The sequence below is a fragment of the Notechis scutatus genome, chromosome 4 (assembly GCF_049901735.1).
Source record: "Notechis scutatus isolate UNSWTSFEM ecotype Mainland chromosome 4, rNotScu1.2, whole genome shotgun sequence".
NCBI classification, from domain to species: domain Eukaryota; kingdom Metazoa; phylum Chordata; class Lepidosauria; order Squamata; family Elapidae; genus Notechis; species Notechis scutatus.
In genome coordinates, this window is record NC_142012.1 from 467,897 (window position 1) to 491,769 (window position 23,873).

The 23,873-nt window shown below is 42.5% G+C and overlaps 1 protein-coding gene across 1 annotated transcript in view; it reads right to left on the reverse strand.

The window, feature by feature from the left end:
- The window catches only part of LOC113430884 (uncharacterized), a 31,407-nt gene extending 20,132 nt beyond the window's left edge, over positions 1–11,275 (reverse strand). Inside the window, exon 1 of the mRNA XM_087962619.1 lies at positions 11,136–11,275. The gene's annotated coding sequence lies outside the window, so the exon portion shown is untranslated. The remainder of the gene's footprint in view (positions 1–11,135) is intronic.
- Positions 11,276–23,873: the final 12,598 nt, after the last annotated feature.

A 23,873-nucleotide genomic window follows, 5' to 3' on the forward strand; every position in this document is an offset into this window, starting at 1 on the left:
GCGTGCCTTGATGTGAGTGATGTTGAGTTGGCCACACCCAGCCACTCACATGACCACCAAGCCATGCCCACCAACTAAGCCACGCCCACAGAACCGGTTGTTTAAAAAATTGGATTTTTTTATAGGTCAAGCATACAGTTGAATGCGTTCTTAGTTTCCTGAGGAAAAATCTTTACTCTAAAATAGCACAGATCAGAATCTGAGTGGAAAAACCTTTTAATAGAACAGAGAAAGGTCAGAATCTCCAGCCAAGATCGGCATTGCATATCGTTGGCAGTTACCTACAAGAGAGTAAACAAAAAACAAAAACAAAACCAAGAGATAACAGAATGACAGAGTTGGAAGGGGCCTTAGAGGTCTTCTAGTCCAGCCCCCTGCTGAGGCAGGAGACCCTGCCCTATACCATCTCCAGACAATCTCTGTCCAATCTCTTCTTTAAAATCTCCAGTGATGAACTACCCACAACTTCTGGTGGCAAGTAGTTCCACTGGTTAATTGTCTCCACTGCTAGGAAGTTTCTCCTTAATCCCAGGTTGCTTCTCTCCTTGATTAGTTTCCATCTGTTGCTTCTTGTCCTGCCTTCGGGGGCTTTGGAGAATGGATGGATCCCATTCTTCTTCTTTGGGGCAGCCCCTCAAGACCGGAGAACTATCGTTTCATCCCTAGTCCTTCTCTCTTGAATTTTTACAGAATACAGAATGACAGATTTGGAAGGGACCTTGGAGGTCTTCTAGTCCAACCCCCTGCTTATGCAGGAAACCCCCCTCCCATTCCAGACAAACGGTTGTCCACTCTCTTCTTAAAAACCTCCAGTGTTGAAGCACCCACAACTTCTGGAGAGACAAGGTATTCTAATTGTCAGGAAATCGTGGGTTAAAACCTAGAGCTAATTCCTCATTTCTTTAGCGCTTTCAGATTTTTCCCATGCTGCTGGTCAACACCCTTGACTTTATCTACCACAGAGAGACTGATAAGCTAAATATTTAAGACATGATGTTTTCTCAGCCCTGCATGCAACTAGCTTATGAGAGAGAGAGAGAGAGAGGAGAGAGAGAGAGAGCAGAGAAGAGAGAGAGAGAGAGAGATACAGAGAAAGGGAAAGACAGACAGAGAAGAGACAGACAAGAGAGGGAGAGAAAAGAGAAGAGAGAAAGAGAGAGAGAGAAGAGAGAGAGAGAGACAGAGAGAGACAGAAGACAGGTAGTGAGAGAGACAGAGAGAGAGAGAGAGACACAGAGAGAGAGAGACAAATAGGGACAGAAAAGGAAGAGAGAGAGACAAGAGAGAGAGAGAGAGGCAGAGAGAAGAGAGAGAGAGAGAGAGAAAAGAGAAAGAAAGAGACAGAAAGAGAGATACAGAGAAAGAAGACAGAGAAGACAGACAAGAGAGGGGAGAGAAAAAGAGAAGAGAGAAAGAGAGAGAGAGAAGAGAGAGAGGTAGAGAGACAGAGAGAGGTAGAGAGACAGGTAGTAAGAGACCCAGAGACAGAGAGAGAGGTAGAGAGAGACACAGAGATAGAGAGAGACAAATAGAGGGACAGAAAAGGAGAGAGAAGAGAGAGAGACAAAGAGAGAGAGAGAGAGAGGCAGAGAGAAGAGAGAGAGAGAGAGAGAAAAGAGAAAGAAAGAGACAGAAAGAGAGATACAGAGAAAGGAAAAGACAGACAAAGAAGAGACAGACAAGAGAGGGAGAGAAAAAGAGAAGAGAGAAAGAGAGAGAGAGAGAGAGAGAGAGGTAGAGAGACAGAGAGAGAGAGAGGTAGAGACAGGTAGTAAGAGACCCAGAGACAGAGAGAGAGGTAGAGAGAGACACAGAGATAGAGAGAGACAAATAGAGGGACAGAAAAGGAGAGAGAAGAGAGAGAGACAAAGAGAGAGAGAGAGAGAGGCAGAGAGAGAGAGAGAGAGAGAGAAAAGAGAAAGAAAGAGACAGAAAGAGAGATACAGAGAAAGGAAAAGACAGACAGAGAAGAGACAGACAGAGAGGGGAGAGAAAAAGAGAAGAGAGAAAGAGAGAGAGAAGAGAGAGAGGTAGAGAGACAGAGAGAGACAGAGAGAGGTAGAGAGAGAGGTAGTAAGAGACACACAGAGAGAGAGAGAGACAAATAGAGGGACAGAAAAGGAGAGAGAAGAGAGAGACACAAAGAGATAGGGAGAGACAGAGAGACAACAATCTCAAGCAAACAGCTGCAAATAGTAGATTGAAGTTACCAGAAGGTGACAGTTTTTTTAAAAAATGCATGGGGGAAAAAAACGCCATTGCTTAAAGCAGCAGGAGCTGAAATGCAAATTGCCAGAACAAAAGCACAATTTTCCCTCGAATGGAGATAAACAGAAAACAAGCTATAATTGTAGATTCCTGTTAACTCCTATTATGCGTGGTGGGAGGAGAAGCAGGAACTCAAAGGCCATAAAAGATCTAAGGCCAGCATTTTTTTTTATGGCTGGGATGCTTCTTTAAGGGTTGGGGTCTTGTTGTCCAGGAATGGTGGGTGGGGGAAGGTGTGTGGGGTTGTTAGCCTGGTGTGTGAGTGAGTTACACAACTGAGTTACTACACTGGCTGTAGAGATGTTGGCAACGCTTTATCCCACCCCAAACTAAAGAAAACGTGGGAATAGATTCCAGATCAACCACATGGTCCATTTCATTTTTTTTTTATTTAAAAAAAACTTTATTAAACAAATTCTACAATTAAAAAAACCAATTAAAAACATATCTCCATTCATTGGAGCATATTTGTAGTAGTGTTCACTCTGACATATTCTTAAGTATATAGAATATTACTAAATATTATTACAATTATTTTACATTTATGGCATATTTTCATATATTTACATAGTTATTTACATATTTATACATAAATACATGAATAGTTATGCCTATTTATACCACAGGCTGCCAGCGAACCACAACAATACTGCAGTGGTTTGTAAGTGTGAAACATGGTTGTAAGTCCCTTTTCTTCAGGGCTGTTGTAACTTTGAACGGTCACTAAATGAACCATTGGAAGTCGGGGGCTACCTGTGTATCGTGGTTTCAGTCTTGAATGAATGGCTACAAACCAGGTTTGGTAAAATTGTGGTCAGCTGTGACGGACACGAACAATGGCAGAATTTCTCTCACGAAGAAAGCCAGGCTGCTCAATTCAATTCAATTTCTCCATTCTGCCCAGATCAATAAATGATTGCTCCTTCCTGGGGTTAACCTAACTCACCTGTGTGGACGCTCGTTGATTGGGTTGTGGCTATGGTTGTGGTTGTGTTGAAGTGGCCAACTCAGTCATTTGGAACAGTTTCTTAACCATAGAGCTGTCCCACAAGTCTAGATGGGTATCCATGATGGCTATATTATGGCTAAAGAAAACAGCCTCGTACAAAGCACCAAATGGTTTGTTACAACGACTGAAAAGGGCAGCCTTGTCCCTCCAGCATTGCACAATCACAAAACAAACCAGAGTTTGTCAACCATAGCAATGTTAAGATAACTGGGCTTCAACTCCCAGAATTCCCCAGCCAGCCATATTCAGTAATGTTAAGTGTTTTAAGGATGAGGCAGTCGAGTTGTTTGATCATGAACAACTGAATCATGATTATCTTTATTGGAGTCTAGTCTTGCATTTATACACATTTTTAGTTATCCTCCATCACTGGTTAACTTTGGTTACTGCTTAACTTTCGTTACTGTTTAGTACAGTAATCCCTACAATTAATTATCTCTAGTTAAAGTCTAACATATGTTTACTTCCTCTCTCTAATCCTCCTTTAGATGAGTGACTTTGTTTACCTGAGTTGTATTTGCTTGGAAACATTCTTTATCTGAGGTTTGCTATCCGAGATTGGAACATTCCTGCAATTACAACTCTACAGTTAAGAAAGATGGACTTCAACTCCCAGAATTCCCCCTCCCTCCCTCCCTCCATCCACAGAAACGTTAAGCTGGGTGGACTTCAACTCCCAGAATTCCCTAGCTACCATGTCTGGCTAGGGCATTCTGGGAGTTGGTCCAGCCAGTTTAATGTTGCTGAGGTTGAAAACACATAGAACATAGAATAACAGAATAACAGAAATTGGAAGTGACCTTTCTAAACTTATCTGATTCCTAACAATGATTGCCTGGGGGAAAATTTTGGGATATAGGATAGATTTAGAACAATGGCAGAAATTATGGACTCAAAACTATAAAATAACAATGTCAACAGCATATAAAGAGAATTTGTATAAGATGTTTTATAGGTGGCATCTACCTCCAGCACTTACGACCATGTTTCACACTTACAAACCATTACAAGATCTCCACAGTCACGGGATCCAATTCAGACAAGCTTGGAAAGTGATTCGCATTTACTTTTTTTTTTTGTAAAAAGTTTTTTATTTTTTAAATTTTATACATCGTTTTACGTGAGCAAAATGTTTCCAGATTATAACACATAGTCATATTTTCATTTCCATCAATCTTATATAATATTAACTCATATTATTACCCATTTCACTCATCTTTAAATAAATTTGCAATTCATACTTCAATTCATTAATTCAATATCAATATCATTTCATCCATACATAAGTTTTCAATTCTTTCTCCCCTATTATTTCCATTTTCAGCTTACCATCTATTTTATTTTACATTACACATCATTATTGTCCTTAATTTTCTCTAAGCTGATATATAATAAACAATCTAAAAAGAGTAAAAATATAATAAATACAATAAAACTAATATATTTAGGATCCACATGGTATTTTCCATTCCCCTACTTTAATCATAATAAAATATTCTTGTTGTACAATTCTAATATCCATTAAATAATCAACTGTATGTATAGTTAACTGTATATATCCTCTCCAGTAAATCACTACAATAACTTCTTAATATCTCTCATTTTATCTTCACTTTACTTATAATCATTAATAATCATTTTTTAATTCATTTTGTAGGAAGTTAGCACCCTTCCCTCTCCTAGAAAATTGAAATATCCTAGGAAATATTAAAAAGGCAGAATATTTCCTCTAAAAAGAGTAGAAACTCAGAAGCAGAAGCTCACCCCCACCTTTGTTAATGGGTGGGCCATTAAGGCCTGGGCCAGAATACTTTACATAACAAAGATCTCCAGGTAAAGCTATAGCAATTGCCAAAAGCCCTTTTCAGTGCATCATCATCCTCCAGCAAGGCTCAACCAAGCCTGGAACTCAGGACAGCCTACAGAGTTGCCCCATGTGCATGGCCTCATGAGAGTCTGACAACCAATCAGAATACAAGCTCCAATTCAAATCCCAACAAAGGTTATAAAACCCAGGCACTCTCAGCCCCTCAGCACCTTTTCTTGATCTCTTCCTTCACCTTGAAGCATGTGATCATCCTTTTTTTTCACTCTGGAGCTCCAGGCCATGTGGTCCTGTCCACCATTAAACCTTCCAAACAGCCTCCATGTTTCCAGTGTCTTTTCCCCCGCTTGGAACTGAACCCAGAAGGATATTTCTTCCGACAATTTCCATATTATATCGACATTTCGGCAGAATCTCATCTGCCATCCTCAGGCTTGTGTATTGGGTTCTTTTTAATCTCGTGCGTCAGGCTTGGCAGCCGTTTTTCGTTAGGGTTGCCAAGCCTGACATACGAGATTAAAAAGAACCCAATACACAAGCCTGAGGATGGCAGATGAGATTCTGCCGAAACGTCGCTATAATAAAAGCACAAATATTAAGACGTGGGAAAATACCCGAAGAAACCTAAATACCATACATACATATATGTATGTATGTATATATGTATATGTAGGTCTAGGTGTGTTCGGGTCTTTTCCCGTGTAAGATTAAGAGAATCTTGGCGACGTTTCGGCGAGGTCCCACTCGCCATCCTCAGGCTGGTGCTTTCGGCTTCGTGCCAGTGCAAGCAGTGTGTGATCGGAGCTGCCGTCTCTCTATAAATACTGGTGGTGGGGGCTGGTGTGCTGGACTGGTTGGCTGCACTGCTGCCTCTTGATTGGTTGATGGAGTTGATGTTGGTATAATGGGCTGTGTGATGGCCTTGTGAGTTTTGTTGTGGAGATATCCTGGATCTTGTGCTGTAATCTCCTGGGTCGTTTGTTTTGTAGTGATCTTTTTTCCATTAGCCTCTCCTGTTTTAATGGCTTGGGTAATGGATTGTGTGATGGGCTTGCAGAGTTCTTTTGTTGTGGTATCCTGGGTCCTGCATGTAATCTCCTGGGTCGTTTGTGTTTTGATCTCTTTTCCATTAGCCTCCTTTGTAGTAACGGCTTGGGTAATGGGTTGGGTGATGACCTTGTGAGATTTATTGCTGTGGTATCCTTGGTCTTGTGCTGTGATATCCTGGGTCATTTGCTGTGTTGCAACTTCTTGAGTTCTTGTGGTGTAATTTCCTGAGTTTTCTGATGTGATGTCTTTTATTGCAATCCTTGCCAAAAGTCTCTCTTTGTTTCTCTTGTTAATTATTCTGTCTCTTTCACAATCAACACCCAACAGTCCCAGGAAATTACATTTGTGTATCCTCTTAGTAGAGTTTCTCCCTCTTTTTTTTAATTTCTGGGGTTCTTATGATTTAATTTATCTTTTGTTTCATAATAGTTATGAGTCCAGTAAATTTCCATAAGATTTTGTAGGGAAAAAAGTCTTTGACCATTAGATGGCACTCTGTATCACTTTCTACTTTTCCAAGTCCTTTTCTTTTCTCTTTTAATTATGTTAAACATTAATTTCCAACCATTTCCACAATTAATAATAACCAATTCCAGGCAAGTCCAGCATTTATCCAATGCCTAACTAATGCCAATTTATATTATCCAAAATTTAGTCTCTAATTTCACTGTAACTTTTTATACTCCAATTTTGTTTACCTTGTATTTTCCTCTTTTTTTCTGTTCGCCACTGTGATACTCTTGCGCGAAAAATTCAGTTCTTTTATCTGATTACATGTCGCTCACCACTTCACCGCTTCAGCACAAAACTTATGGTGCTGGCAGCTTTCCATCTTCAGGGCAGCCATTTTAGACTGTCGTTTCTCCCTGTCTTCCAGCGGAGTAATACTTAGCTAGAGAGGGGAGATGCGGCTCCCCTCGACCCAGCTGGTGGTCTCTCCCTTCTCTCCCACCCCTCCAAGGTGGGTCAGATGACTCCGGACCCATGGGGACCCTTCCAACAAGGGAAACACAGATCAAAGCCGCGCATGATCACGGACTCTGACCCGTCGTTGATGGAAATGCTACCGGAAGTCCTGATTTGCATTTACGACGGTCAGCGTGTGTCCCGGAGGTCACGAGATCCCCTGTGGCAACCTCCTGACCAGCCAGATTCATTTAACAATGGTGTCACTAAGCGAACAACTTCAATGATGCCCTTAGCAACTGTGGGAAGCAAGCGCATAAAATCAGGCGAACGTCGCTTAACCACTGAACAACGGAAATTTTGGGCTTGGTTGCAGTCGTAAGTGAAGGACTACCTGTCGCTCCCAAGTCACAAGCACAACCACAACAACAACAACACACACACACACACACACAAACCAGTTTTTATCACCACCTGGCAGCCTTGCTGTGCTAGACCTGGCCTTGACCGGCTGGCTGGCACATCGCTCTGGGAAAGAAACTTGAATATCTGAGATATTCAAAAGCCTTGAAGTTGGGTTGAAAATATCTCCCCTTCTCATGTTTTTATCAAGCGAGAGAGCGGAAAAACAAGCCGGCTGGCTCTAGAACGGCCAGATTTTTTCTGAGTCCGGGGTGGTCCTCGACTTACAAGCCCCAAATTTCAGTCGCTAAGAGAGACAGCGGTCAGGGCCATGGTGGGTTAAGGGAATAGCCGCCATTGCAAAGTGAGAAACACAATTGTGAAGCGAATCGGATCAGATTCGCTTTTGCGTCCTTCCGATAAGCCAAGTTAAGGAGTGGGGGGGGGGGAGCCAGATTCACTTAATGACGGGTTGACTAATTTCACCACGGCAGTGATCAAAAGTCGTAACAATGGGGCAAAAACACTCGCTGAAGGGATTTCTTCCTTAGAAAATGGAAAAAAGGTTTTTTTAGCCATTTATTTTCCAAAGCACCAGAAGGCAAGAAAAGAAATGATGGATGGAAACTCATCCAGGAGAGAAGCAACCTGGAATTGAGGAGAAATTCCCTAACAGGGAGGATGTTTAACCAGTGGAACTGCTTGCCACCAGAAATAATGGCGCCAGTTTCTTTAAGAAGAGACTGAAGAGCCACTTGTCTGAAATGGTTATAGGAGCTCCTGCTCGAGTAAGGCGTTGGACTAGATGACCTCCAAGATCCCTTCCAGCTCTATTCTGATTGATTGATTGATTGAAGGCCTCTTTTCTAACTTCCGAAAAACATGTTGGGTTGGTTGGTTTCTGGTTTTTTTTTTGTTTTAATATGTTTTATTAAGTTTTTGTTATTACAACATAAAACATCATTATTTCAAGAGTCTTTTTGACATCTATACAGGTTCTTATCTTAAATATCTTAAAACATTATATTTACTTTCATCTAGCAGTAATTGATAGCTTTAACCATAATTATTGTTTTTATATTCTTATATATTTTACATATTTACATTTGACTTTATTGAGGTCTCTTACAGTTAAGATTTCTTGTCTTATTTCTTATTTCTGTTTGTTACCCAATCATACCATTTATTCCAAATTTATTTATTCCAAATAAAAAAAATATTCAGAGTCTTTCTTTCAATTTCAGCGTTAGCATATTCATTTCAGCGTTTTCCATTATTTTTTGTAATATTAGTTCTTCATTGGGGATATTAGGTGTTTTCCATACTTGTGCAAAACCTATTCTGGCGGCTGTGGAGATATGTAACATTAGATATTTTACTTCGTTTGGGATTCTATCTTTATTCATTCCTAGGTTACTGGTCTGAGCTCAATCTGGTAAGCGGTGATCTCCTGTATCCAGTTTTTAATTTGGGTCCAGAATGTCCTGGTCTCGGGGGCATAGCCACCACATATGGTTAAATATGGGGGGGGGGTGTTGTTTTTGGTTTTTAAAATATTTTTTTTAGCCAAGGCCATTTTTCTTGATAGGCGAGGATTTCAGCACTAAACAATAGAGAGCATTTTTCTGAAAGCGCTGGGATATTTTGGAATGTTTTAAGAAAGAAAGAGATTATTCTTGGAAAGAAATAACACAAATTTGCCACTTGTGGCATGCGATCTGGGAGTCACGTTTGCTACTGTTCAAATCTCATGTGTCCTTGAGTTAGGACGGTTCATTTAGTGCCCAAAGTTGCAAAAGCACAGGGGAAAAAAGGGAGTTACGACTGTTTTTTCACACTTACGACCATTGCAAACAGCCCCACGGTCACTTGCTAAGTGAGTGTTGACAACTGACTCATATTTATGACAGTCGTAGTATCCCAAGTCAAGACAACGAGTGAAGCCAGATTCATTTAACAACCGTGTGAGCAAGGATTAGCTTAAGCAACTGTGGCGAGAAAGGTTGTAAAACAGGGTAAAAGTCGCTTAAAAAGCATCTTGCTTAGTGGCAGGCATTTGGGGGGGCTCCATTGTGGTCGTAAGTCAAGGACTACCTGCAACGAATGCCTTTTTGTGGCTTGATCACTTCCTTCCTGATATGTCACAGACATTAAAAATATGCATGATTTATATCTGTGCCCTAAAAAAAGACTTCAACCCTCCCACCCCCTTTTAATTTTTTTTTTTGCTTTGCCTGAATTACTTGGTGATTTATATTTTCAGGAAGGTATGTGTGAATGGACAAAAAGGGGTTTATTGCCCGATTGGACAATAAAACCGAAGCGGTATAAGACCTCCAAGATCCCTTTCCAGCTCTATATCCTATCCTATCCTAATTTCTATTCTATTCTGTATTTCTATTCTATTCTGTATTTCTATTCTATTCTATTTTCTGTTCTATTCTATTCTATTTTCTGTTCTATTCTATTCTGTATTTCTATTCTATTCTATTTTCTGTTCTATTCTATTTTCTGTTCTATTCTATTCTATTCTATTCCTGAATTCTATTCTATTCCTGAATTCTATTCTATTCTGTTCTATTCTTAAATTCTATTCTATTCCTGAATTCTATTCTATTCTATTCTATTCTATTCTATTCTATTCTATTCTATTCTATTCTAATCTATTCTATTCTATTCTAAAATTCTATTCTATTCCTGAATTCTATTCTATTCTATTCTATTCTATTCTATTCTATTCTATTCTATTCTATTCTATTCTATTCTATTCTATTCTATTCTAAAATTCTATTCTATTCCTGAATTCTATTCTATTCTATTCTATTCTATTTCCATATATTCTGTTCTATTCTGTTCTATTCTACTGTACTCTGCTAGAGATTAGACTGCCATTTGCCAGAAATGGTGTAGGGTCTCCTGCTTTTGTGGGGGAGATTGGGCTAGATGACCTACAAGGTCCCTTCCAACACTAAACCAAGGGTCTTCCAACTTGGCCAGTTTAAGACTTGTGGACTTCAACTCCCGGAATTCCTGGAGCTAACATGCCTGGAGGAGGAATTCTGGGAGTTGAAGCCCACAAGTCTTCAAGGCGCCAAGTTGGAAGACCCCCTGATCTAAACTTCTAAACTCTCCCTCTGCCTCTACTCTACTCCTAGTCTAGTCTAGTCTCTTACCAAGAGGTCTCCAAACTCAGCAACTTTAAGACTTGTGGACTTCCAAGTCCCAGAATTCTCCAGCCATTAGTTCTCCTTATGCTGGCTGGAGAATTCTGGGAGTTGAAGTCCCCAAGTCTTAAAGTCGCCTGCTTTTTTTGCCTGTTTCAACTCCCAAGTCTTGCCCAAAACTTCCTGGGTTGTGTTCCCACGTGTCCTATACCCAGGTCAGTAGCACAGTTGTGGGAGTGGAGGATTTTTTTTTTTTTTTGTCCAGTTACCCGGACTCCTGCCTGGGGTAGGGGATGGACTAGAAGACCTCTAAGGTCCCTTTCCACAGCCCCTAGCAATTCTGTAGCTCCGCAGCAGCCTTCCCAGCAAGCTTAGAAGGCGCCATCCGGATCTCTTTCCTTTGACACCCGGGGCTAGGCAGAAATTCAACCGGTAGAAACCCTCCTGTTCCGTCCCGTCCTGTCCCGTCCCGTCCCGTCCTCCAGCGAACGCGGAAAGGGGTCGAAATTACCTGCAGGAGCCCGGCCGGCGCGTCTCTGTCGGGAGGATTCGGTGGGAGCTCCGAAACGGCCGAAGTGCAGAAGAAACTCCCGGAGCTCTGAAATTGGCCGGTGTAGAAGAAAACCCCGGAGCTCCGAAACGGCCGAAGTGCAGAAGGACCAATTGAGCCCGGCCGGAGGCGGAGAAAGGGCCGGACAGGGCTGGGCAGGACCAGGTGGAGCCAGGAGGTTGTGGGGAGGGAGGGAGGGAGGGGCGGGATTTTGGAAAGGGTGGGGGGGAATAAAAGTCGAGGGGGGGGGGGGCGAAGTGGGTTTTGTCCTACTGAGCCGTCCCCGACCCCCCCCCTCCCGCGCCCCCTTTTATCCGGACTAGGTCGAAGGGACCGCCGGGCTGATGATGAAAAGGGTTCGGGAAAAAAGAGACCACCAGGAAATCCCTCACCCGAGTAGACAGCGAAACTGAAAACAAGGCGCTCCGGTTCCAAAAGCCTGCTTTGGGGGGCGGGGGGGGGGCAGGGGGTTGGACTAGATGACCTACGAGATCCCTTCCAACTCTTTCATCTGTAAGGAAGGAAGCGGCTGCCGGGAGATCTGCCTTGACATGACCCGGGTCGAGTGGTAGTTTTGCTTTCTTTTTTGCCTGGAAAAGGGTGAAAACAATGAGTTGTTTTAGGAAGAGAGGGTGTGTGGGTGTGTAGGTGGGGCGGGGTGTCTCTGGAGCTAAAAAGGCGGTGAGCAAGGGGCGGCAATCTCTGTTTTCCTCCCACTCTCCACCCCCACAAAGGAGGTTTGCTCTTTGGGGGTTGGGCTAGAAGACCTCCAAGGTCCCTTCCAACTCTCCTATTCTGTGATCTCTGTTTATATTGTACCTTCCGGATGACGCAGCCTACGACGACCCAGGGGTACGTGTGCCAAAGTCCTTTTGTTCTGAAATGGTTGGTATTTCTGCACAGCGTCTGTGGAGGCTGGAAGTTGGCTTAACCGCTTTCTTGATTAGATTAAACCATGGTTTGTAGCCAGAGGTCAGGCATAGGTGTTTTTGCTCGGGCAACCTGTATTTGAGGGGCTGCCCCCAAAGAAGAGGGCGGGTCCACTTATTTTGCAAAGCACCCGAAGGCAGGACAAGATGCAACAGATGGAAACTAACCAAGGAGAGAAGCAACTTGGAATTAAGGAGGAATTTCCTAACAGGGAGGACAATTAACCAGTGGAACCGCTTGCCACCAGAAGTTGTGGGTGCCCCATCACTGGAGGCTTTTAAGAAGAGACTGTCTGGAATGGTCTAAGGTCTCCTGCTTGAGCAGGGGTTGGACTAGAAGACCTCTGAGGTCCCCCTTCCACCTCTATTCTGATTAAACACATTTCAGTGGGGTTTTTTAATAGTTTATGTATACATTTTTCTTTTACATACCTACGTGCTTTGTGAACAGTGTATTGTCTGGGTCAATTTGCTTAAATAATAATAATAATAATAATAATAATAATAATAATAATAATAATAATAATAATAATAATTATACGATTCCTAATCTCTGCCTCTTACAAGCCATTGATAATAACAAGTTTCATGTCAGAAAATATTGCGTATCTTCTTTATCCTTCATCTTTAACGTTAATCTATCCATTTCTGCACAATCTAGATTGTGTGTTTCATTGTTGGGGGAGGGTGCTTAGGGTGGGTTTCCTGGAGTAGGCTGTTGTTTACTGCTTGTTTACATGCCCACCAACACTGATAGAGAAAGCTGCCTGTGCATAAACAGAGAGCAAAATGCACTCCCTTCTAGCACTGATGGCGTTACCTAGTTGGGTCATGAAATGCCTGCAAGAAAATAACCAAGCTCACAGAGAATCAAGGACCCCACAGTCCTCCTCCTTCTTTCCCCCTCTTTCCCCCCTCCTCCTCCTTCCTCTCCTCCTGCTCCTGCTCCTCCTCCTCTTCTCCACAAAACCCCATTCACTTCTAGCACTGATGATGTTACTTCGTAAGGTAGTGAGATGTCTGCAAGGAAACGACCAAGCTCAGAGAGCATCAAGGACCCCACAGTCCTCCTCCTTCTTTCCCCCCCTCCTCCTCCTCCTTCCCCTCCTCTCCGCAAAACCCCATTCACTTCTAGCATTGGTGATGTTACTTAGTAAGATAGTGAGATGTCTGCAAGGAAACAACCAAGCTCAGACTGCGCCAAGGACCCCACAGTCCTCCTCCTTCTTTCCCCCCCCCCTCCTCCTCCTCCTCCTCCTCCTCTCCACCCTCCTCTTCCTCCTCCTTGCAAATCCCACTCCCTTGTAGCACTGATAATATTCCCTAGTTGGGTAATTGAAGCGTCTGCAAGAAAGCGACTATGATAAAAATCAAAAAAGCAAACGGAGACCAGGAACAATAAAGAGCTTGTTTATGTAGCGTTGGCAAAGGCCAGACCCCCTTCTCCCTCAAATGAGAGAGAGAGGAGACCCCTGCCACAGACACGTTGGAGATTTTTAAACACTTCTGCATACAAGAATACAATATCTGTTAAACATCACCTTTTCCTGTTTTCCTGGGTAACTCCCTAGATCTACTGGGTACTTTTCCATTAATCACCACTCATTCACTTATCTCATTTCCATGCCTTTTAGCGTATCCCCTATCCTGTTTGGAAGATTGTCTACTCTAGGATAGTGGTATCAACATCAGCATTGCTTAATTTTAGCATACAATAACACATTAAACAGGGTGTACTGCCAGGTCTGTGACCCGCCATAAATTTGGCATGTCCAGAGTACAAAACAACCTTGTTTTCATGATTAATACATTTATATAATCGTTACTTCCTATTCCAGTAATATTCAAGTAATATTGCCATAGGTCATTGGTAGGATAAATAGGGCATTACTTATGTATTATTATTTTCACAGGTAAAATCCTCAATATATAATTTTACACATCACAGCAACTAAACCCAGAGAACACCAAGGACCCCACAGTCCTCCTCCTCCTCCTCTCCATAAACCCTACTCCTTTCTGGCATTAATGATGTTACCTAGTTGGGTAATGAAAAGTCTGCAAGAAAAAACTAATCTCATAGAGCAGGGGTCCCCAACCACCGGTCCATGGACCGGTACCGGTCCGTGGAACATTTCCTACCGGGCCGCCGGTTTGCTGGGCGCCGCCATCTTGTTTGATGAGAAAGTGCTTCTGGGTGAGCTTTTCCGGTGGAAAGCGGCGTTTGGGTCCTGAAGGAATCCTTGCGCCTTAGTTTCATCGAAGTGGGGGGGGCTTCGAACGAAACTAAGGCACGAGGATTCTTTCAGCACCCAAGGCAAGGCGAGCCGAGCGACTGTCCCGAAGCCGTCCCAAAGCGAAGCCCATCGACAAAAGTACAAAGGAGGAGTTGAAGGTGGCGGGGAGAAGTGGGGGACGGCTGGCCGGCCGGTCGCTCGGCTCGCCTTGCCTTGTCATGCATGCTGATGCCGGTACCGGGCCGCGGATCATTTTGTGATGCCGGTACCGGGCCGTGGCACAAAAAAGATTGGGGACCACTGTCATAGAGTACCAAGAACCCCACAGTCCTCCTCCTCCTTCTCCCTGCAAACCCCACTCCCTTCTAGCACTGATGATATTACCTTGTTGGGTCATGAAACGTCTGCAAGAAAGCAAGCCAGCTCAAAGAGCACCAAGGACCCCCACAGTTCAATCCTCAACTGCAAATATTCCCTTTTATCTTCCTTCTTGCTCCTCTTCCCTTGAATCCCCCTAACTTTTTGCCTAGCAGGCTGGGGGATTCTGGGAGTTGAAATCCAGACATCTTAAAGTGGCCGGGTTTGAAAAACTCTTTTAAGTTGGGAGAGACTTTGACAGATAGATAAAAGAGGAATGCAGAAAGTGTTCCAAGTATACACCCAAACAGAATTGATTCGGGCAAGGGTCTTCCAACTTGGCAAGTTTAAGACTTGTGGACTTCAACTCCCAGAATTCCTGGAGTGGACAAGACTGGAGGAGGAATTCTGGGAGTTGAAGTCCACAAGTCTGAAAGCTGTCAAGTTTGAAGGCCCCTGGTTTAAAGGTTTTATTCCTTTATTCATGCTTTCTGTCCTGACCCTCCATTGACACCAGTTGCGAGATTAATACATTTATATAATCGTTACTTCATATTCCAGTAATATTCAGGTAATATTGCCATAGGTCATTGGTAGGATAAATAGGGCATTACTTATGTATTATGTATGTATGTATGTATGTATGTATGTATGTATGTATGTATGTATGTATGTATTATGTATGTATGTATGTATGTATGTATGTATGTATGTATATATATATATATGTGTGTGTGTGTGTGTGTATACACACACATATATACATACATACATACATACATACATACATACACACACACACACACACACACACACACACAGTTTACTGGAACAACGTATGCAGAGATTGGTAAAATGTGAACCAAGATAATTTTAGCCCTAACAAAAGCCACTTTGCAAGCATACTCAACAGTGGCCTTTGGCCCAAATAGGGAAATATTTTCCCACTAACTTAGACTTTTTCAGTTCCTCAAAAAAAATCAAGACTGTTCATTTGCCTAATTCTGCAATGGGATGTCAACACCAAGCACCCCTCCCCCGAAATGTCCAGGTGTGCAATGAAATTCCCAGTTATTGTTTTTATTTTAAAAAAATGCTTTGCAACACAAATGGATGGATGGATGGGTGGATGATGGATAGATATAGATAGATGATAAATAGATAGACAGATAGACAGATAGATGATAGATAGATAGATAGATAGATAGATAGATAGATAGATAGATAGATAGATACATAGATAGATAGATACATAGATAGATAGATACATAGATAGATAGATACATAGATAGATAGATACATAAATAGATAGATACATAGATAGATACATAGATGGATGATGGATAGATAGATAGATAGATAGATAGATAGATAGATAGATAGATAGATAGATGGATGATGGATAGATAGATGATTGATGGATGGATGATGGATAGATAGATGATGGTTGGATGATGGATAGATATAGATAGATGATAGATAGATGCATTTACTTTTCTTAATTATTTTTTTAAACTTTTATGCTGTCCATCTCCCTATTAAGTGACCCAAAGCTTGATTAGTAATTACAAATTATTTTATTTTATTTATTTTAATTTTATTATTTTAATTTTATTTTATTGCTTGATTTTATTATGATTTCTTAAATTTGTTGCCCGCCCATCTCACCACACGGTGACAAAATGAAAAATACAAAATAAAATAAAATAAAAGGAGGTTGGCTTGCTAAGCCAGTCCCATTCCGCAGGTGAGCTGGAGAGAGAGAGGATTGGGGGCCAGGAGAAGGATCGGCGGAGCAGCTGGCCGGATTTGAACCCAGACCCCCCCAGGGAGATCTGTAAGGGGAAATTAAGCACGGCGAAGAGGAACCGGGAGGTTTTTTTGGTTTTTTTTGCAAGAGTGGAAGAGATGAAGGCGCTATAATTTTGGCATCTCAGCATAGTTGGAGTCTGCTAGGTGAACAACGTTGCAATTTGCCTCCTTAGGAAAATGAGACACTCGGCCTACTTTCGATTCTGGGTTAGAGTGGCTCGGCTTCAAGAGGAAGTCGGTCAGACCCAGAGCAAGTCAGTGGAAAGCTGTGGTTCTCTTATTTGACAGGTGCAGAGAGCAACACGCTTCCCACACAGAGTGTCTCTCTCTCTCTGAGCGAGAGCTTCGTGGTTTTCTGGCTGAAGGTTCATTACGCCATTAGATAACATCACCCGTGCTAGAAGGGAGGGGGGCTTGCAGAGAGGAGGAGGAGGAGGAGCAGGAGGAGGAAGACGATGGGGGTCCTTGGTGCTCTCTGTGCTTGGTTATTTTCTTGCACACATTTCATGGCCCCACTATTTAACATCATCAGTGCTAGAAGAGAGTAGGGTTTGTGGAAAGGAGGAGGAGGAGGAGGAGGAGGAGGAGGAGGAGGAGGAGGAGGAGGACTGTGGGGTCTTTAGTGTTCCTTGAATTTGATTGTTTTCTTGCAAACGTCTCATGACTCAAACGGTAACAGTGCTAGAAGGGAGAGGGGTTGGCAGAAGAGGAGGATGTTAGTGTTTGGGGATTAACCCCTAGCAGAGTATTGCAGCAGTAGTCAAGCCAGGCAGCCAAACGAGAGTGGAAGGGCCCTAGAGTATACACACACTGAACACAAACACTGTTTGTAGTTTAAATAGTTTTTAATCCATTTAGAGTTTAAAGCATTGTCATTCAGTCCATTTGTCATTCACTATATTTCCATCCAGTAAGACTCACTATTACAGTCCAAGTTAAGAGTCCTTACAATATCTTTATCAGCCGATAAAGATATCTTCTCCTCCTCCGGTGCCTCTCTCCAGAGGAACAATCGCTGGATATTCAGCAAGACGCTCAAACAGTAGAACAGTTGAATTCCGCAGTAAATCAGCAAACAGTAGCAGACAGGATCATCTCGGTCACAGGCACAGTACAAACATTATTCACAGTTAGTCACAGTAAGCTTTCCAGCTTCTAATGCTTCCTTATATTGTAACTTCTAACCGCACCCTTAATCGGCTAATTGCCTGCAGCTTTGTGCTTAAAGTGATAAGCACTTAAACCATGATATCTAAGTTTTATATATTTATTCACCCAAACCATATTTGGTATCAATGTTATACCTAACAGAGGAGGAGGAGGAGGAGGAGGAGGACTGTGGGGTCTTTAGTGTTCCTTGAACTTGGTTGTTTCCTTGCAGACATCTCACGACCTAACTAGGTAACATCATCAGTGCTAGAAGGGAGTGGGATTTGTAGAGAGGAAGGGGAGGAGGAGGAGGAAAGGAGGAGGGGGGAAAGAGGAAGAGGTGGAAAGTAGGAGGAGGAGGAGGAAAAACTGTGGAGTCCTTGATGCTCTCTGAGCTTGGTGGTTTTCTTGCAGACCTTTTGGTACCCAAACTATTTAACATCATCAGTGCTAGAAGGGAGTGGGCTTCTGAGAGCAAAAGTCACTGACTTCTAGCACTGATGATGCTACTTAGTTTGGGAACCGAAATGTCTGCAAGAAAATAGCCCAGTTCAGAGACCATCAAGGACCCCTCTCCCAGTTGAACCCTAAGCCACAAATATTCTCCTTTATGGGTACAGGGTGTCTATTTTTGTTTTCTTTCTTTTTATGAGCAACCTGTGAGCAACCTCATTGATAATTAAGTTTTGCTCAACTATCAATACCCAGTTTAGGCATGAAAGCCGGGTGGGTGACTTTGGGCTACTCACCGGGAGACGGTGAGTTCTAGTCCTGTCTTAGGCATGGATAATAATAACAATAACAATAACAATAACAATAGTAATAATAATAATAATAATAATAACAACAACAACAACAACAATAATAATAATCCCAGCATAGTTATTTTGTTTGCTGTATACACTGTCATTTTGATGATGATGATGATGATGATGATTATTATTATTATTATTATTATTATTATTATTATTATTATTATCTGCTCGCATAATCCGCCGATACATCACACAGTCCTAAACACTTGGGAAGTGTTCAACTAGTGATTTGTGATACAAAACCCAGCATGGTTATTTTGTTTGCTGCATATACTGTCATTTTTGTAAATAATAATAATAATAATAATAATAATAATAATAATAATAATAATAATAATAATAATATAGAAAGACAGAAGGCCTGATTCTTGCAGCCCAAAAGCCCATCAGAACAAATGCAATCAAAGCCAGAATAGAAAAATCTGCTGACCCCAAATGCAGACTCTGCAAAGAAGCGGATGAAACCATTGATCACACACTGAGCTGTTGTAAGACAATAGCTCAGACTGACTACAAACAGTGTCACAACACAGTCGCTCAGATGGTCCACCGGAACTTGTGTCACAACTACCATCTTCCTGTAGCAAAGAACTGGTGGGATCATAAGCCTGAGAAAGTGGTTAAAAATGAGCATGCAAAACTACCATGAGACTTCTGAATACAGACTGACAAAGTTTTGGAACACAATACCCCAGATATCATGATTGTGGAGAAGAAAAAAGTGTGGATCGTCGACATTGCCATACCTGGTGACAGCAGAATCGACGAGAAACAACTTGAAAAAGTCACCAGATATCAGGACTTGAGAATCGAACTGCAGAGACTCTGGCACAAACCAGTGCAGGTGGTTCCAGTGGTACTGGGCACACTGGGTGCTGTGCCTAAAGACCTAGGCACGCATTTAAGAACAATTGGCGCTGACAAGATCACCACTGGTCAGCTGCAGAAGGCCACCTTACTGGGATCTGCTCGCATAATCCGCTGATACATCACACAGTCCTAAACACTAGGGAAGGGTTCGACTAGTGATTTGTGATACGGAAACCCAGCATGGTTATCTCGTCTGCTGTGTTACACTGTTGTTTTTAATAATAATGATGATGATAATAATTCTTGCAAGCCAGCCCACCCCCCTACAGCCATATTAATTTTTGACACCTTGGAAACAGAAGAGCCCCCACTTTGTTTTCAGTTTTCTGCTGAGCCAGCTCTTTTGTTTAGCTCCTTTTTAAAAAACCGATTCTTTCTTTCTTTCTTTTTTTTCAGTTCTTGTTTCCTGAATGTTGGTGTCATTTCTAAAGATAGAGCTGAAACTTTTTCTGTCTCTGTTTCTGTCTCTGAGCATGGAAATAATATTAAGCGTGGGGGCAAAATGGTCTAGATTCATATTTGTTTTAATCCAATCCCTTTATCTTTGATTCTTTTCTTTATCTGCGGCTGGCTCTTTTTTTTTCTGTTATATTCTGTACTTTGTTTATTTGGCCATGTGTGGAATTTGTCTCCTGTACAGAAGCAATCAGGTGTCCTTGCAAACCAACAGAAGAGGAGGAGGAGGAGGAGAGGAGGAAGAGGAGGAAGGGGAGGAAAAAGGGGAGGAGGAGAGGAGAGGGAGGAGGAAGAGGAGGAAAAAGTGGATGAGGAAAAGGAGGAGGGGAGAGGAGGGGGAGAAGGAGGAGAGGGAGAAGGAGGAGGGGGAGGAAGGGGAGGAAAAGGTGGAGGAGAAAGGAGAGGGTGAAGGAGGAGGAGCAGTGAAGGAAGAGGAGGGAGGGAGGACGAGGGGGAGGAAGGGGAGGAAGAAGAGGGGAGAAGGAGAAAGGGGGAAAGAAAGAAGAGGAGGGGGAGGAGGAAGGGGAGGAAGAAGAGGAGGAAGAAGAGGATAGGGAGGAAGGAGAGGAGGAAGAGGAGGGGGAGAAGGAGGAGGGGAGGATAAGAGGGAGAAATGAAAAATAACAGAGATAAATAACAACAACAACAACAATAATAATACTGCAGCATTTCTCCTCTACTCCGCTCTTTTCCACCCCTCTGACCTCCCTTTAAAGGTCCTTCCACCAAGTTTACTGATTCATTCCTAAATCCCACCCCCCTCTTTCGCTCCTGTCCATTTCTTCCTTCTCTTCCCCCCACCCTTCTTCTTCTTCTTCTTCTTCTTCAGCCTCCAATTCCCTTCCCCGCCTCCAGTTGACTTGGAGAAAGTCCCACGCATGTGTAGCCTTGACTGGATAACATTGGAAGGAAGTTTTCAAGACAACATCGTCCACCCACGCAGCAGCAGCAGCAGCAGCAGCATTGCAAACTCCCAGGAAGAAACTCTGCCACCTGGCAGAAGGGTTTGCTCCCCGCTATCCTGTCACCCTTAGTCCCGGTATGTTGTAATGTCGAGGCAGTCGAGTTGTTTGATCATGAACAACTGAATTATGATGATCTTTATTGGAGCATAGTCTTCCATTTATATACATTTTTAGTTATCCTCCATCATTGGTTAACTTTGGTTACTGCTTAACTTCCGTTACTGTTTAGTACAGTAATCCATACAATTAATGATCTCTAGTTAAAGTCTAACATATGTCTACTTCCCCTCTCTAATGCTCCTTTATCCATAGATTAGTGACTTTGTTTGCCTGAGTTGTATTTGCTTGGAAACATTCTTTATCTGAGGTTTGCCATCCCAGATTGGAACATTCCTGCAATTACAACTCTACACCTGTACAGAATAACAGAGCCGGAAGGGAACTTGGAAGGCCATCTAGTCCAACCCCCTGCTCAAGCAAGAAACCTTTTATATACCATCCTAGACCAATGGCTGTCCAGTCTGCAGAAAGCTAGCTCCCATCCCTCTTAAAAGAATGAAATCTTTTAGGAAATGTGGGGGGAAAAGGCAGACTATTATATATTCCCTAAAGGAGAAACATGTTTGTAAAGAGAAGAACTCAGAGCCTCAGCTGTCTTGTCCACAAAGAGGAACTAAGGGGCCAACTTTTAGAAATGCAGATTTGGTCATCCATTCAAGACAGGATTAAAAAAAAAAAAACCCAAGGAAGCCTCTAGGATTAATTACATTTGTTAAAACTAGATTAAAAAACCCCAACTCGTTGCAGGCCTTCGCCAGACAAACGAATTAAAACCAAATAACAAAATATACAAACCAAGCCTCTAAATTACAAAATGCTGTAGATGTAGAACAAACTGCATTAAAAAAAAATCCAGGTGCTCATCAAACCACACGTGGTCAGCTGCCCAGGATGTCAAATCCATGTTCACCAATAAACCGTGTGGCTATTCTGCCTTAGCTATTTTGCCATAGAACAAATCTTGCCCAGCACGTACACCACTCAGGGCAAATTCCACTGAAACTGACAGGATTAACTACAAAAGTCTGTGTCAGCTAGAAACTGTGTATTTGGTATTAAGACATGTCTACCTGAAAACTATCAGTCATGTAGTTTGCTCCTTGTGTCACGTATCTTGGTTTTAATGATTAACTCTGTAACTTCTTTGTTTCCTGCAATCACCCCGCACCCCCGTCTTTGGAATCAGCACAATAAAAGGGGACAGCGCAAAGCAATCGGAGCCGCCGGGACCATTCCATCTGCCCCAGGCGCGATGTGTTTCCTCACCTAAAGAAACTATTTGTTTTGTGTCTTATTCTTTGTGCCTTGGCACTCACCCTCGCGAGGGCCCCGCTAAATTATTTCTTGAAAGGAATTCAGCAACAGACTGGAGAATTGAATCAACGGACCGGTCGCTCGACGCGACAACTGGGGGCTCGTCCGGGATCCTTCAATTTTCTAGTTTCACGGTGTGACTTCTGTCTAGGGGTGCATCGCCTTCACTCCCATTTCTACGCACCTGGCAAAGGCTCCGTACGAACCAGCCTGTCCAAGCTTCAAAACCCACTCTTTCTGTCACACTCAATGGTCGCATTTTTGATGGTCTGATTGACACCGGTGCAGACGTTTCTGTTATTCGTTCCTCTGAATGGCCCTCTTCTTGGTCTCTCACAGAAGCTTCTTCAGTGCAGGGCGTAGGTGGGGCCCAAGCTGCTAAGGTCAGCTCTCATTGGCTCTCTGCTTCTACTAAGCATTCTACCTTAACTGCTTATCTTAAACCCTATATCCTTCCTCTACATTGTAACCTCTGGGGACGTGATTTACTCTCTCAATTTCAGGCTTATATTCAGCTACCATAGTTTTTCTATCTAAATGTCCATTTCTCCTTTATCCCTTACTCTTAAAACCTCTATTCCTGTTTGGGTGGATCAATGGCCTCTCACCAAAGAAAAATTGGAGGCTTTACATCTTCTTGTCCATCAACAGTTAACAGAGGGACATATTGAATCATCCACCAGTCCTTACAACACCCCTGTCTTTGTCATTAAAAAGAAATCTGGCAAATGGCGTCTCCTTAATGATCTCAGGGTCATTAATTCCATTCTTCAGCCCATGGGACCCCTGCAGTGTGGCCTGCCTAATCCTAATTTGATCCCAGCTGGATTTGATCTCATAATAATAGATTTAAAGGACTGTTTCTTTTCCATACCTCTGGCACAAAAAGATAGGATCATCTTTGCCTTTACAGTACCAGAGCTTAACAACTCTAAACCCACCTCTCGGTATCAATGGAAAGTTCTTCCACAAGGTATGCTAAATTCACCAACTATGTGTCAATTTTTTTGTCAATGAGGCTCTGCGGCCTTATCGATCTCAATTTCCTAGTTTTCTTGTATATCATTACATGGATGATATCTTAATTGCTGCCGATGGGCCAAAGGGGACGGTCCAAAAACCTTCCCGATCCTCTTGACCACATTAGCAAAAGCAGGGTTACATATAGCACCTGAAAAAATCCAGTCTCACTACCCGATGCAATATTTAGGCCACAAGGTTTTAGCTTCCACAGCATCTCCACATATCCCTTCACTCACACTTCCCCAGCCAACCACGCTGGTCCAATTACAGCAGTGCTTGGGGTTATTAACTGGGCTCGACCATATCTTGCTCTAACCACACATATTCTATCACCACTCTTTCAAGCACTAGTAGGATTGAAAAATCCAGCAGATAAGGTCTATCTTTCAGATCAGCACCTAGAGGCTTTACAACAAGTAAACACAGCCCTAGCCACCCGATGGGTAAACCGTGCACTCACAGACACACCACCTTCTCTTGCTATCCTTTCCACTCATCAACTACTGACTGCAATAATTGTCCAAATATCAGATGCAAGAAATCTTCATATCTTGGAATGGCTACACCTACCACACACTCCAAAACATCTATTTTTACTAGAGCAGCGCAAATGGCCTCTCTTATAGAAAAAGGGCGTAAGAGAACCAAAGCCCTGATGGGAATGGATATTTTTACATTGTATATTCCTTTTAAGATCACTCAATGGGAACCT